The sequence below is a fragment of the Myotis lucifugus genome, unplaced genomic scaffold, assembly GCF_000147115.1.
Source record: "Myotis lucifugus unplaced genomic scaffold, Myoluc2.0 scaffold_124, whole genome shotgun sequence".
Taxonomy (NCBI): domain Eukaryota; kingdom Metazoa; phylum Chordata; class Mammalia; order Chiroptera; family Vespertilionidae; genus Myotis; species Myotis lucifugus.
This window is the reverse complement of record NW_005871172.1, coordinates 2,243,790-2,255,365: the sequence shown is the minus strand read 5'-3', so window position 1 is coordinate 2,255,365 and position 11,576 is coordinate 2,243,790. Positions and strand designations below refer to the sequence as shown.

Below are 11,576 nucleotides of genomic sequence, written 5' to 3'. Positions count from 1 at the left end.
ATCAAAGACAAAGAGAGAATCTTAAAAGCAGGGAGAGAAATGAAGCATGTAACTTATTAGGAACTTGCAAAGTTGTCAGCAGATTTCTCAGCAAAACCCTTACAGGCTAGGAGAGAATGGGATGATGTATTAAAAATGGTCAAAGAAAAAAATGCCAAACAAGAATGCTCTGTCTGGAAAAATTATCCTTTAGAAATGAAGGTAAGATAAGGAATTCCCCAGAAAAACAAAAGCTAAGGGGGTTCATCACCACTAGACCTGCCTTACAAGAAATGCTGACAGTTCTTCAAGCTGAAATGGAAAGATGCTAATTAGTAACATGAAAGCATACTTTATGCTGGTAAAGGTAAGTATATATACAAATTCAGCATACTCTAATAATGTAATATGATGGTGTGTAAACCACTTTAATATAAAGGATAAAGGACAAGAGTATTAAAAATAACTACAATAATTTATTAATACACAGTATAAAAAGAGGTCAATTGTGACATCAAAAACAAAAAAGATAAAAAGGTAGAGTTTTTATATGTGACCAAAGTTAAATTATTATCAGGATAAAATATGCTATTTTATCTGTAAGATGTTATATGTAAGCCTCATGGTAACCATAAAGCAAAAACCTATAGTAGATTCACAAAAGATAAAGAGAAGGAAATCAAAGCATAGTGGAAAATCATCGATTTACAAAGAAAGGCAGCAAGAGAGGAAGAAAGGAACAAATGAACTCTAAAATAGCCAAAAACAATAAGATGCATTAGTGAGTACTTACCTATCAATAATTACTCTAAATGCAAATGGCTAAATTCTCCAATCAAAAGCCATAGAACAGCTTGATAAATAAAAAAATAAGACCCAACTATATGCCTCCTACAAGATTCTCATTTCAGCTGTAAGGACACACATAGGCTCAAAGTGAAGGAATGGAGAAACATACTCCATCCAAGTGGAAACAAAAGAGAACAGGGATAGCTATACTTATATCAGACAAATAGACTTTAATCCTAAAATGCTAACAAGAGACAAAGAGGTCATTGTGTAATGATAAAAGGCCCATTCATCAAGAAGATAAAACAGTCATAAATATACATGCACCCGACATCAGAACATCTAACTATATTAAGCAAATACGAACAAATCTGAAGGGAGAAATAGACTACGATCATATTAAGGGTCTTCAATACCTCACTTTCAACAATAGATAGATTCTCCAGACAGAAAATAAATAAGGAAATAATAAACTTGAATGCCACATTAGACCAAATGAACCTAACAGACATTTATAGAAATTCAATAGCAGTTCCATACACATTCTTCTCAAGAACATATGGAACATTCTCTAAGATAGATGATTATGGTATGTGACAAAACAAATCTTACCAAATTTAAGAAGATTGAAATCATACTAAGTATCTCTTCCAACCACAATGGTTTGAGACAAAAAATCAATAACAGGAGGAAAGCTGGAAAATTCACAAGTATGTGGAAGTTAAATAACATGCTTCTGAACAACTAATGGGTCAAAGACTAAATCAACTGGGAAATTTAAAAATATATTGAAGTCCTAGACAGTTTGGCTCAATGGATAGAGTGTCGGCCTATGGACTGAAGGGTCCTAGGTTCGATTCTGGTCAAGGGCACATGTCCAGGTTGCAGGCTCGATCCCCAGTAGGGGGCGTGCAGGGGGCAGCCAATCAATGATTCTCTCTCATCATTGATATTTCTCTCTCTCTGTTTCTCCTCCTTCCTCTCTGAAATCAATAAAAATATATTATATATATATTGAAAACAAAAACCCAATATACCAAAACCTATGGGGTGCAGCAAAAGCAATTGTAAGGAAAGTTTATAGAGATAACACACCTACATTAAGAAAAAGAAAGAGCTCAAATAACCGAAACTTACCTGAAGGAACTAGTTAAAAAAAAATAATAATTAAGTCCAGAGTTAGCAGGAGGAAGGAAATAACAAAGATCACTGCAGAAATAAATGAAATAGAGAACAGAAAAACAAAAGAAAGGATCAACGAAACTAAGAGCTGGTATTGTGAAGATAACCAAAACTCACAAACCCTTAGCTGGACTAAGAAAAAAAGAGAAATACCTCAAATAAATAAATTCAGGAATAAAAGAGGAGACAGGACAACTATACCACAGAAATACAAAGAATCATAAGAAACTACTGTGAACAATCACATACTAAAAAATGGGTAACCTAGAAGAAATTGATAAATTCCTAGAAGCATACAACCCCCTAAGACTTAATCATGAAGAAATAGAAAATCTGAACAGACCAATAATGAGTACTGAGATTGAATCAGTAATCAAGAATTCCCAACAAAGAAAAGCCCAGGATCCAGATGAATTCACCAGGATCCCTGGTGAATTCCACCAAACACTTAAAGAAGAATTAACAGCCCTAGCTGGTTTGGCTCGGTGGATAGAGCGTCAGCCTGCAGACTGAAGGGTCCCGGGTTCGATTCCGGTCAAGGGCATGTACCTTGGTTGCGGACATCCCCAGTGGTGGGTGTGCAGGAGGCAGCTGATCGATGTTTCTCTCTCATCGATGTTTCTAACTATCTCTCTCCCTTCCTCTCTGTAAAAAATCAATAAAAGATATATTTTTAAAAAAAGAAGAAGAAGAAGAATTAACACCAATCCTTAAAATGTAACAGGAGGGAACACTTCTGAACTTAATTAATTAGGCCAGTCCTACCCTGATACCAAAGCCAGATAAGGACACTACATGAAAAGAAAACGAGTGCTCTCTTCAGCAGCACATATACTAAAATTGGAACAATAAAGAGATTAGCAAGGCCCTGCACAAGCATGACACAGATTCATGAAACATTCCACACACAAAAAAGGAAAAGAAAACTACAGGCCGGTATCCTGTATGCAGCAGGGAGCAGCAGGTGACCCTCAAGGGATATACATATGAAATTTCTAAAAAGATATGCAAAAAACTTTATTAGCCTCTGAGAAGGAGCTTGAGGGTCTGTTATGACAGTGAGACTTATTTTTAGATTTTTGTTTTGTTTCATATTTTTAACCTTAAAATTAAAAAAACTAACTTGAAAATATCATCATGAATTTAAAGGGTTTATTAGCATATTATAGGCCCGGTGCACGAATTCTTGTGTGGGTGGGGTCCCTCGGCCTGGCCAGCGATCAAGGCAGATCAGGGGGTGGGGGCTGCAGCTGGCTGGGGGGAGGGACCACGGGAGGTTGGCTGCGAGAGCACACTGACCACCAGGGGGCAGCTCCTGCATTGACCATCTGCCCCCTGCTGGTCAGTGCGCATCATAGCAACACGTTGACTGGTCAACCAGTCGTTTGGTCGCTTAGGTTTTTATATATATAGATTGCCCCACAAATAGTAGGCTCAATAAGTAAAAATTCCTTTCTTTTTTGTCTTCCACTAAAACATTGGCCACCCCTTTTCTTCCTTCCCTCCCCCCACCTAACAGGTTCTCCATTTGTGCATTTGATCAATAAACGTTAATTTCATGCACATTGTGTGCGAGGCACTGCTCTAATAGTATAGCTGCTTGCATAAAACAGACACAGTCCCTCCCTGCCTGCCTGGAGCTTCTAGTCCAGGGGTGGGCAAACTTTTTGACTCGAGGGCCACAATGGGTTCTTAAACTGGACCGGAGGGCCGGAACAAGAGCATGGATGGAGTGTTTGTGTGAACTAATATAAATTCAAAGTAAACATCATTACATAAAAGGGTACGGTCTTTTTTTTTTTTTAGTTTTATTCATTTCAAACGGGCCAGATCCGGCCCTCGGCCGGTAGTTTGCCCATGGCTGTTCTAGTCCCATTGGCACCTCTGGCAATTTAAATTTCTTAATTCCTGCCTCACCAGCTTTATACAGGCATCCTCCCACACAAACCTAAAGTAGTTTTCCCATTTCCCTCCAGAACCTGACCTAAATTCTTAGAGCCTCCAGACCCCCGGGCATATCCTGGGTGTTCCCAGCAGAGGGACTCACAGGAGCCGTGGGCTGGCTTCCTGCCGCCCTGCTGGGGCGCCCTCAGGATGGAAGTCCCTCTTCTCTAGGGCCTGCCTCTCCCCAGGTAGCATCTACTCCCCTTGGGTGGGCAGGTCCACCCAGTCAATTCAGAATCAAATAAATGCTAATGAAAACAAAACACCTTTATCCCTGTTGCTCCAAAGAAAAGTTACATTAAAAGGCCTACAAAGTCCTGTGGCTCTGGCCCCTGCCTCCCTTCCTCCTCCTCAGCCCACTCTCCTTCCGCAACACTCGGCTTGCTCCCTTCTGCCACGAGCCTATGTACAGGCTATTTGCTGTGTCTGGAATACCCCCCACCCCCCCACTTCATTTCCCCTCACTTCAAATAACAATTCAAGAGTCACTTCCTCCGGCAGCCTTCTCTGCCCCCCATGGTGAGATTCCCCCACCCAGTCAGGGTTCCCTCTTGTAGCTCCAGGTACATCTCCTTTGTCCTACAGTCTCCAAGAGAGCAGAGACCATGTCTGGTTTTGTTTACTGTTGTATCCCAAAGCCTAAAACAGCACCTGACAAATATTCAATAAATACTTATTGATTGGATGGGTGGGTGGGAGAGAAGAGGGGAGCCAGGGCCATTGTAAGGGTTTAGAGCAGTGGTTCTCAACCTTGGCTGCACATTAGAATCACCTGGGAATCTTTTTAAAATCCTGATTTCTGGGCCTCATCTCCGGAAAGTCTGTTTCTTGTTACTAATGTTGTGGCCCCACCCCATAACAAAGAAACAGAATTCCCGGAGGATGAGGCCCAGAAATCAGGATTTTAAAAAGATTCCCAGGTGATTCTAATGTGCAGCCAAGGTTGAGAACCACTGGTTTAAAGAATGTTGCTGAAAGAAGAAATGAGCAGGTTGGGCCCAGCCCAGATGACTTACATTTACACCTGATTTCCAATTTTCGAGCAGGACAAGGCCAGAAAGGAGTCTGTATGTAGGAAGTGACTCAAGCCAGGACTCTAAACACGCACCCTACCTGCCCAGGGTCCCTCTTCTGAAGGTGTTGGAGATTTGAATAGCTTCACCCGCTTTTGTTTAATTGATTTTTTGTGTGTGTGTGTGAGAGAGGAAGGGAGAGGTACAGAGAGACAGAAACATTGATGAGAGAGAAACATCCATCGGCTGCCTCCTGCACGCGCCTTCATGGGTGGACATTCAACCAACACTGGCCCGGCGCTTCAGACTTAGCGTGGCAGGCCCAGCAGGGGCTTGGAGCCTACTTGGCCTAACCTCCTTCTCTTCTAGATAAGGATCCCCCAGGCAGTGAGACTAGTCAAGTTCACACAGCACCCCTGGGGGGAAGTGCAGGATGGAGAAAACAGGGCAGAGGCACTGACAGACCTGGGCTCTTCTCCCAGGTGAGGGACCTGAGTCTCATCACCTGAATAGCTAACTGAACACACCCCCAACCCCAGTTCACCTTTCTCAGTGGCACTCCTGCCATGCATTCCAGGCCTCATCACACACACACTCAGGCTGACCCGTCTTTCCTTTCCAGCCCCCACCCATTCATTCTTCATCTTGCTTTCAAAGGTCAGAGAACAGTCCTTCAGCGGGGTTGAGAGTGTCGCGCCCCAGGCTGCTTTGAGAAATTGGGAGGAAATAACACCCTTCTGTTTCTAAAATCTAGTGTCCAGCCACGGTGGCCTTGCATTGGCCATTTGACCTTGGGCAAGGGACTTGACATCCATTTTTATAAGAGGAAACAGACAAAGAGGAGTTTAATAATTTCTGCATTCCAGCGTTGCTCCAATGTGGTTGTAGAGGCAAAGGAGTTTGTAACCCATAACCCCTGATCCTGAGAGGCGGTTAGAGCTCAGGGGTGATTTGCATAAATAATAACACTTTAGTTAGCCTAGGCCCTAGGGCTTTATGAGTTACAAAAACCAGTAATGATCTTTGAATCTTTGTGAATTTGTTCATAAATAAGTATATTAGTGTAGGCTCTCAAATCATGTGCCAGACCCTCCAATGATGGCATCTCCAGCACTGCAACCTGTTAGCTGGAGAAATACGGGAGGGGGCTCTGTCTAAAGATCCTCAAAGATACCTCGTCAGTCTTCCTGGAGGACCAGCCTTGCCCCGATCTTTGAGCACTGTTGGTGGGATGTGAGGGCCAATGCGGGGGCCCATGCTGAGACCCCAGATCAGCCAAAGTGCCTTCCCCTGGACTAGAAGAGTAGATGCTAGGAGAGCAGGACCCCAGGGTGACGCAGAACCTTCCCACACCTCCAGCTCGAATGGTCTCCCTGGCCCAAGCTCCCCACAAGGTAGATGTTCCAGGCCCAGCAACATGGCCACCCCATATTAGCACAGAGGCAACCCAGGAGCTCCAACCTGCAGCCTGTTGGTCAAGGCTTGAGTGGAGAAGGGCACAGCCCAAAGCAGCCTTCCTCACATAGACCCCCAAGCCAGGCTCACCCTCAGGCACACTGACTGCCAGAACAGAGGACAGGCCCCTGGCAGAGAGCACACTTTATATTTTTCTAACTTGTTTCTCTTTTTCTGTCTCCCCCCTCACCAAGGGCTCCAGTAGACCCATGAGGAACTACTCCCCAGCAGAAAATAAAAAACTCCTTCTCAGCGGTGACCCTCCCATCCCTGGAGAAGTTTAAGCAGAAACTGAAGAGCCACTTGCGAGTGGTGATTCCAACCCAAACCCTAACAGCTGGCAGGCCCTGTGGACTGTACACCTGCTCCGTCTCTCCAGAGGCCCTGTTTGTGCCCACCCAGGCTCTAGGAAGCAACCTGCCATTCCCCGCCCCACTGGCCCTCGCTAACAGCACACGGTTCTGGTCATGCGGCTGGAGCAGCTTGGCCTGGACTGAGCCCTCTGGGAGCTGACCTAACTCCTTTCCCAGACTTCTCTCACTACCCCCAAGTTCACCAGCCAAACTAAATTACTCACTGGTCCTGCACACTGCACATTCTCCCACCATCATACTTTGCTCACGCACAGGAAGCTCTGTTCTTGGGGTGCTCCCTCTCCCCCCTTGCCCAAAGCATCCTTCCAGATCCAGCTTCACTGCATCTCCTTGTGAAACCTTCCCAAAACTTCCATGATTTTTTCGTAGCACTTTATCTGCACCTCTCTTCTGAGGCTAATTTCTACACTGTGGTTTGTACACTTAATGAATAATGCAATATGCCTGTTGATGTAAGAAATGTCCAAACCTGCAGAGAATTTTTATGAGTTTATCTGAGCCAAAACTGGCAACATATGCCAGGGAGCAAGATCTCAAAATGCTCCAGAGAATAACAGTTTTGCAATTTCTTCTATGCATTTGAAATTAAGGAGGGGATGTAGGAAGATTACACAGAGGTGGGAGAAAGCAAGATGAGGATTGAATTACAAGCTAGTTAAGATGATGTGCACTGGTACTTTAGGAGGGGTCTGAAAGGGTGGTCATGTACCAGAAGGGTCTGAAAGGGGGCATTTCAAAAGTGTGTTAACCTAGATGCACAGAGACGATGGACAGGGCTTGCTTAAGGCAAAGATAAGCTTTAGTAAAGAAGTTATGCCCTAGCTGGTTTGGCTCAGTGGATAGAGCGTTGGCCTGCGGACTAAAGGGTCCCGGGTTCAATTCTGGTCAAGGGCACATGCCTGGGTTACGGGCTCAATCCCCAGTAGGGGGCGTGCAGGAGGCAACCAATCAATGATTCTCTCTCATCATTGATGTTTCTCTCTCTCCCTCTCCCTTCCTCTCTGAAATCAATAAAAATATATTTAAAAAAAAGAAGAAGTTATATGCCTGGGGTGTGACTACCCACCATGACCTGCCTAGTTAGGAATTTATGATCACCCTTGAAGTTACTTTCCATAGAGCCACATTTCTTCGCCCACATGCCCCCATGTCTTTTAAGGTGCAGGATCAGGTATGAGTCATCTTATTAGCATCTGGCCTAGCACCTTGCCCATAAGAAGCAATTAGTGAATGTGTTTTGAATTAATTAGCAATGAATAGATTGCTGTTCACCGCTGTATAGAATGCATGTTACAAAAGTGCCATAAATAATTGCTGAGTGAACTGCTTTTTTACGATTCTAGACCTCATAGAGATTTTTAAAAGAATGTTGGGCATACAAAAATACAGAATATAGCAAAAATCCCCTTGTACATATCACCTACCTTATGGGGGAAAAATACATTACAAACACAGTAGAAACTCTCTCTGTAGCCCAATCCTGCTCATCTTCCCGCTGGAGAGGACCACTCTCTTGATTTGGTGGTTGTCATTCCCAAGCTTCTGCTGTATGTGTCACTGTATTTGTAGCCACAGCAACAGGTGATAGTGTAAGCAGCAGTGTGGCTGCAGGTGAGGCTGGGATGCCATGAACAGCTTGTTACTGAAAGGCAACTCTTATCGTTAGCTTAAAAGAAATCTAATTTTTACTTATACATAAGAAAATTAAAGAGAAACAATATAAAAGGGAACAGTGCCTAAGTTTACTGAGATTTCTGGAGATTTTAAAATTTGATTCCTATAATGGATATTTTCATACATTTGGGATTAGCCAAAATGTTTGTGTTAATTTTTACTTTTATTTTGAGTCCTAAGAAAGGACTTAGGGTAGTAGAAGCAACAGCAGAGATCCTGAGCGGGGCTGCTTTGACTCCCTAGAAATGTTATAGAAAAGAAGTGAGCCAAGGCGGGACTGCTGTTAGCTGACTGAAAAGCCAGAGAACAGGGGGACTTGGAGACAGGTTCAGGGGGTTAGCCCAGGAGGAGCTGCCACTGCCCGCTGTTCCCCTGGTTGCTAGTTTAGTGGGGACCCTTAGAGTTTAGGAGAGAGCAAAAGTACATGCCCCAGAAAAGGAAGGGCACGGACATGCTCCAAGGAGAGCAAGGTATGTTTCTGTTAATTTTTAAGTTGACCTGTCTAGAAAAACATGGGTCATTATTATTTTCACTTTTCTTTAAAAAAAAAAAAAAAAAATGAGGCCTGGCTGGTGTGGCTCAGTTGGCTGGAGCATCCAGAAAGTCGGGGATTTGATTCCCAGTCAGGGCACATACCTAGGTTTGGGGTTCGATCCCAGTTGGGTTGGGTATGGGAGCAAATGATTGATGTATCTCTCTCACATCAATATTTCTCTCTCTCTCCTTTCCTCCCTCTCTAAAAGCAAAACAAACAAACAAACAAACAAACAAAAAAACAGAAAAAAGCACATAAGAAGCATCGAGATATAGTGATAGGAACACTGGGCATCCTAGCGACCTTAGGTTGAGTCTCGGAGATTACCTTTTCTGAGCTTCAATTTTCCCATCTTTAAAGTGGAGGTAATTTTTAAAAAATGAACTTATGCTGCCCGGCCAGTGTTAAGGTTCAACCTATGAACCAGGAGGTCATGGTTCGATTCCTGGTCAGTGCACATGCTCGGGTTGCAGGCTTGATCCCAATGTGGGATGTGCAGGAGGCAGCAGATCGATGATTCTCTCTCATCATTGATGTTTCTATCTCTTTCTCCCTCTTCCTTCCTCTCTGAAATTAATTTTTTAAAATATGTATTTTTTAAAATGAACTTATGCCAAGCCTCCTTCCAAAGAAATCTGGAATTGGTTTTTTGAGAAGTTATAAAAATCAAAGAAATATAAATGTGAGAGTACTTTTAAATTAAAAGCTGAAGATATATACATAGTAGTGTTAACATTACCCGCAACAACAATAATATATGCCACCTAGCGGTGAAAAAGAGTAACTGCATCCAGATACAATTTAAATACTGTATGCACTTTATGGTGGGCATCACAATTCAGAACCTTACAAGGATTACTGGCATTTGAGGAAAGACTAACATAAAAGACAAACAAAGCTCTAACTGGTTTGGCTCAGTGGATAGAGGGTCGGCCTGCGGACTCAAAGGTCCCAGGTTCGATTCCGGTCAAGGGCATGTACCTTGGTTGTGGGCATATCCCCAGTAGGAAGTGTACAGAAGGCAGCTGATCTATGTTTCTAACTCTCTATCCCTCTCCCTTCCTCTCTGAAAAAAAAAATCAATAAAATATATTTTTAAAAAAAGACAAACAAACAAGTATCTCAGAGAAAACACAGTGTAGAGATAGAAAAAATTATTAAGTATTCAGAGATGAGAAAATACATCTATAAAAAACAGATTTCTATAAAAAAGAAAATTCAGCCGAAACCGGTTTGGCTCAGTGGATAGAGCGTCGGCCTGCAGACTGAAGGGTCCCAGGTTCGATTCCAGTCAAGGGCATGTGCTTGGGTTGCGGGCACATCCCCAGTAAGAGGTGTGCAGGAGGCAGCTGATCGATGTTTCTCTCTCATCGATGTTTCTAACTCTCTATCTCTCTCCCTTCCTCTCTGTAAAAAATCAATAAAATATATATATAAAAAAGAAAATTCAGGGAACAAAATATGAGCTCTGAGTGGTGAGCTGGATCTGGGTCATAAGGGCTCATAGGAGCCAACTGTTAAATTTTCAGGAATTCTGCAAACCAGTTAAGCAGAGGCATTATTAAAAAGTTATTCAGCTTGGTTGGCATGACTCAGTGGTTGAGAATCGATGTATGAACCAGGATGTCATGGTTCAATTCCTGGTCAGGGCACATGCCCGGACTGTGGGCTTGATCCCCAGTGTGGGGCATGCAGGAGGCAGCCGATGGATGATTCTCTCTTATCGATGTTTCTCTCTCTCGCTCTCTCTTCCTTTCTGAAAGCAATACAAATATATTTTTTAAAAATAAAAATTAAAACATTCAAACTCAAAGGTAAATTATATTCAAAACAAATGTAATAAGTACTCAAAACTCAGCATTTCCTAATTGTTTCACACCATTTTTCTTTTTTTAAAATATATTTTTATTGATTTCAAAGAGGAAAGGAGAGGGAGAGAGAGGTAGAAACAGCAATGATAAGAGAGAATCACTGATGGGCTGCCTTCTGCACGCCCCCTACCAGGGATCCAGCCTGCAACCCGGGCATGTGCCCTTGACCAGAATCAAACCTGGGACCCTTCAGTCCTCAGGCTGACGCTCTATCCACTGAGACAAACCAGCCAGGGCTACACCATTTTTCTATTATCCAAGGTCTTAAAGTCATTTACATTTATTGTTCCTATATAGAGGAAATACCATATAATGGTCTACTACCAAGCATCTCTCCCAACTCCATTGTGACATCCTATTGGTAGCTTGAAATCTGCCATAGTGGGATTTTTTAATAAATATATTTTATTGATTTTGGAGAGAGAGAGGGGAAGGGAGGAGAAAGAGAGAGACACAGAGAGAGAAACATCCATTGGCTGCCTCCTGCATGCCCCTCATGGGCATGTGCCCTCTCTGGGACCTGAACCAGCGACCTCTTGGTGCATGTGACAATGATCAACCAACTGAGCCACATCAGCCAGGGCTATAGTGAGAGTTTTTACATCGCAAAAATAAACATTGCAAATCAAAGTTGTCTTCTCCCCACCCTCACCGAAGACTTAAACATTTACCAACATACCAAGATACATTTAACAACATAATAACACATAAGTATATTTAATATATATTATATATATAATATATATATATATATATATAT

General features: G+C 42.8%; 1 non-coding gene across 1 annotated transcript; it reads left to right on the top strand.

Moving 5' to 3' along the window:
- Positions 1-2,760: 2,760 nt before the first annotated feature.
- LOC111827049 lies at positions 2,761-2,863 on the top strand. The gene has a single exon (XR_002830504.1). It is a non-coding gene; the product is annotated as a U6 spliceosomal RNA (small nuclear RNA).
- Positions 2,864-11,576: the final 8,713 nt, after the last annotated feature.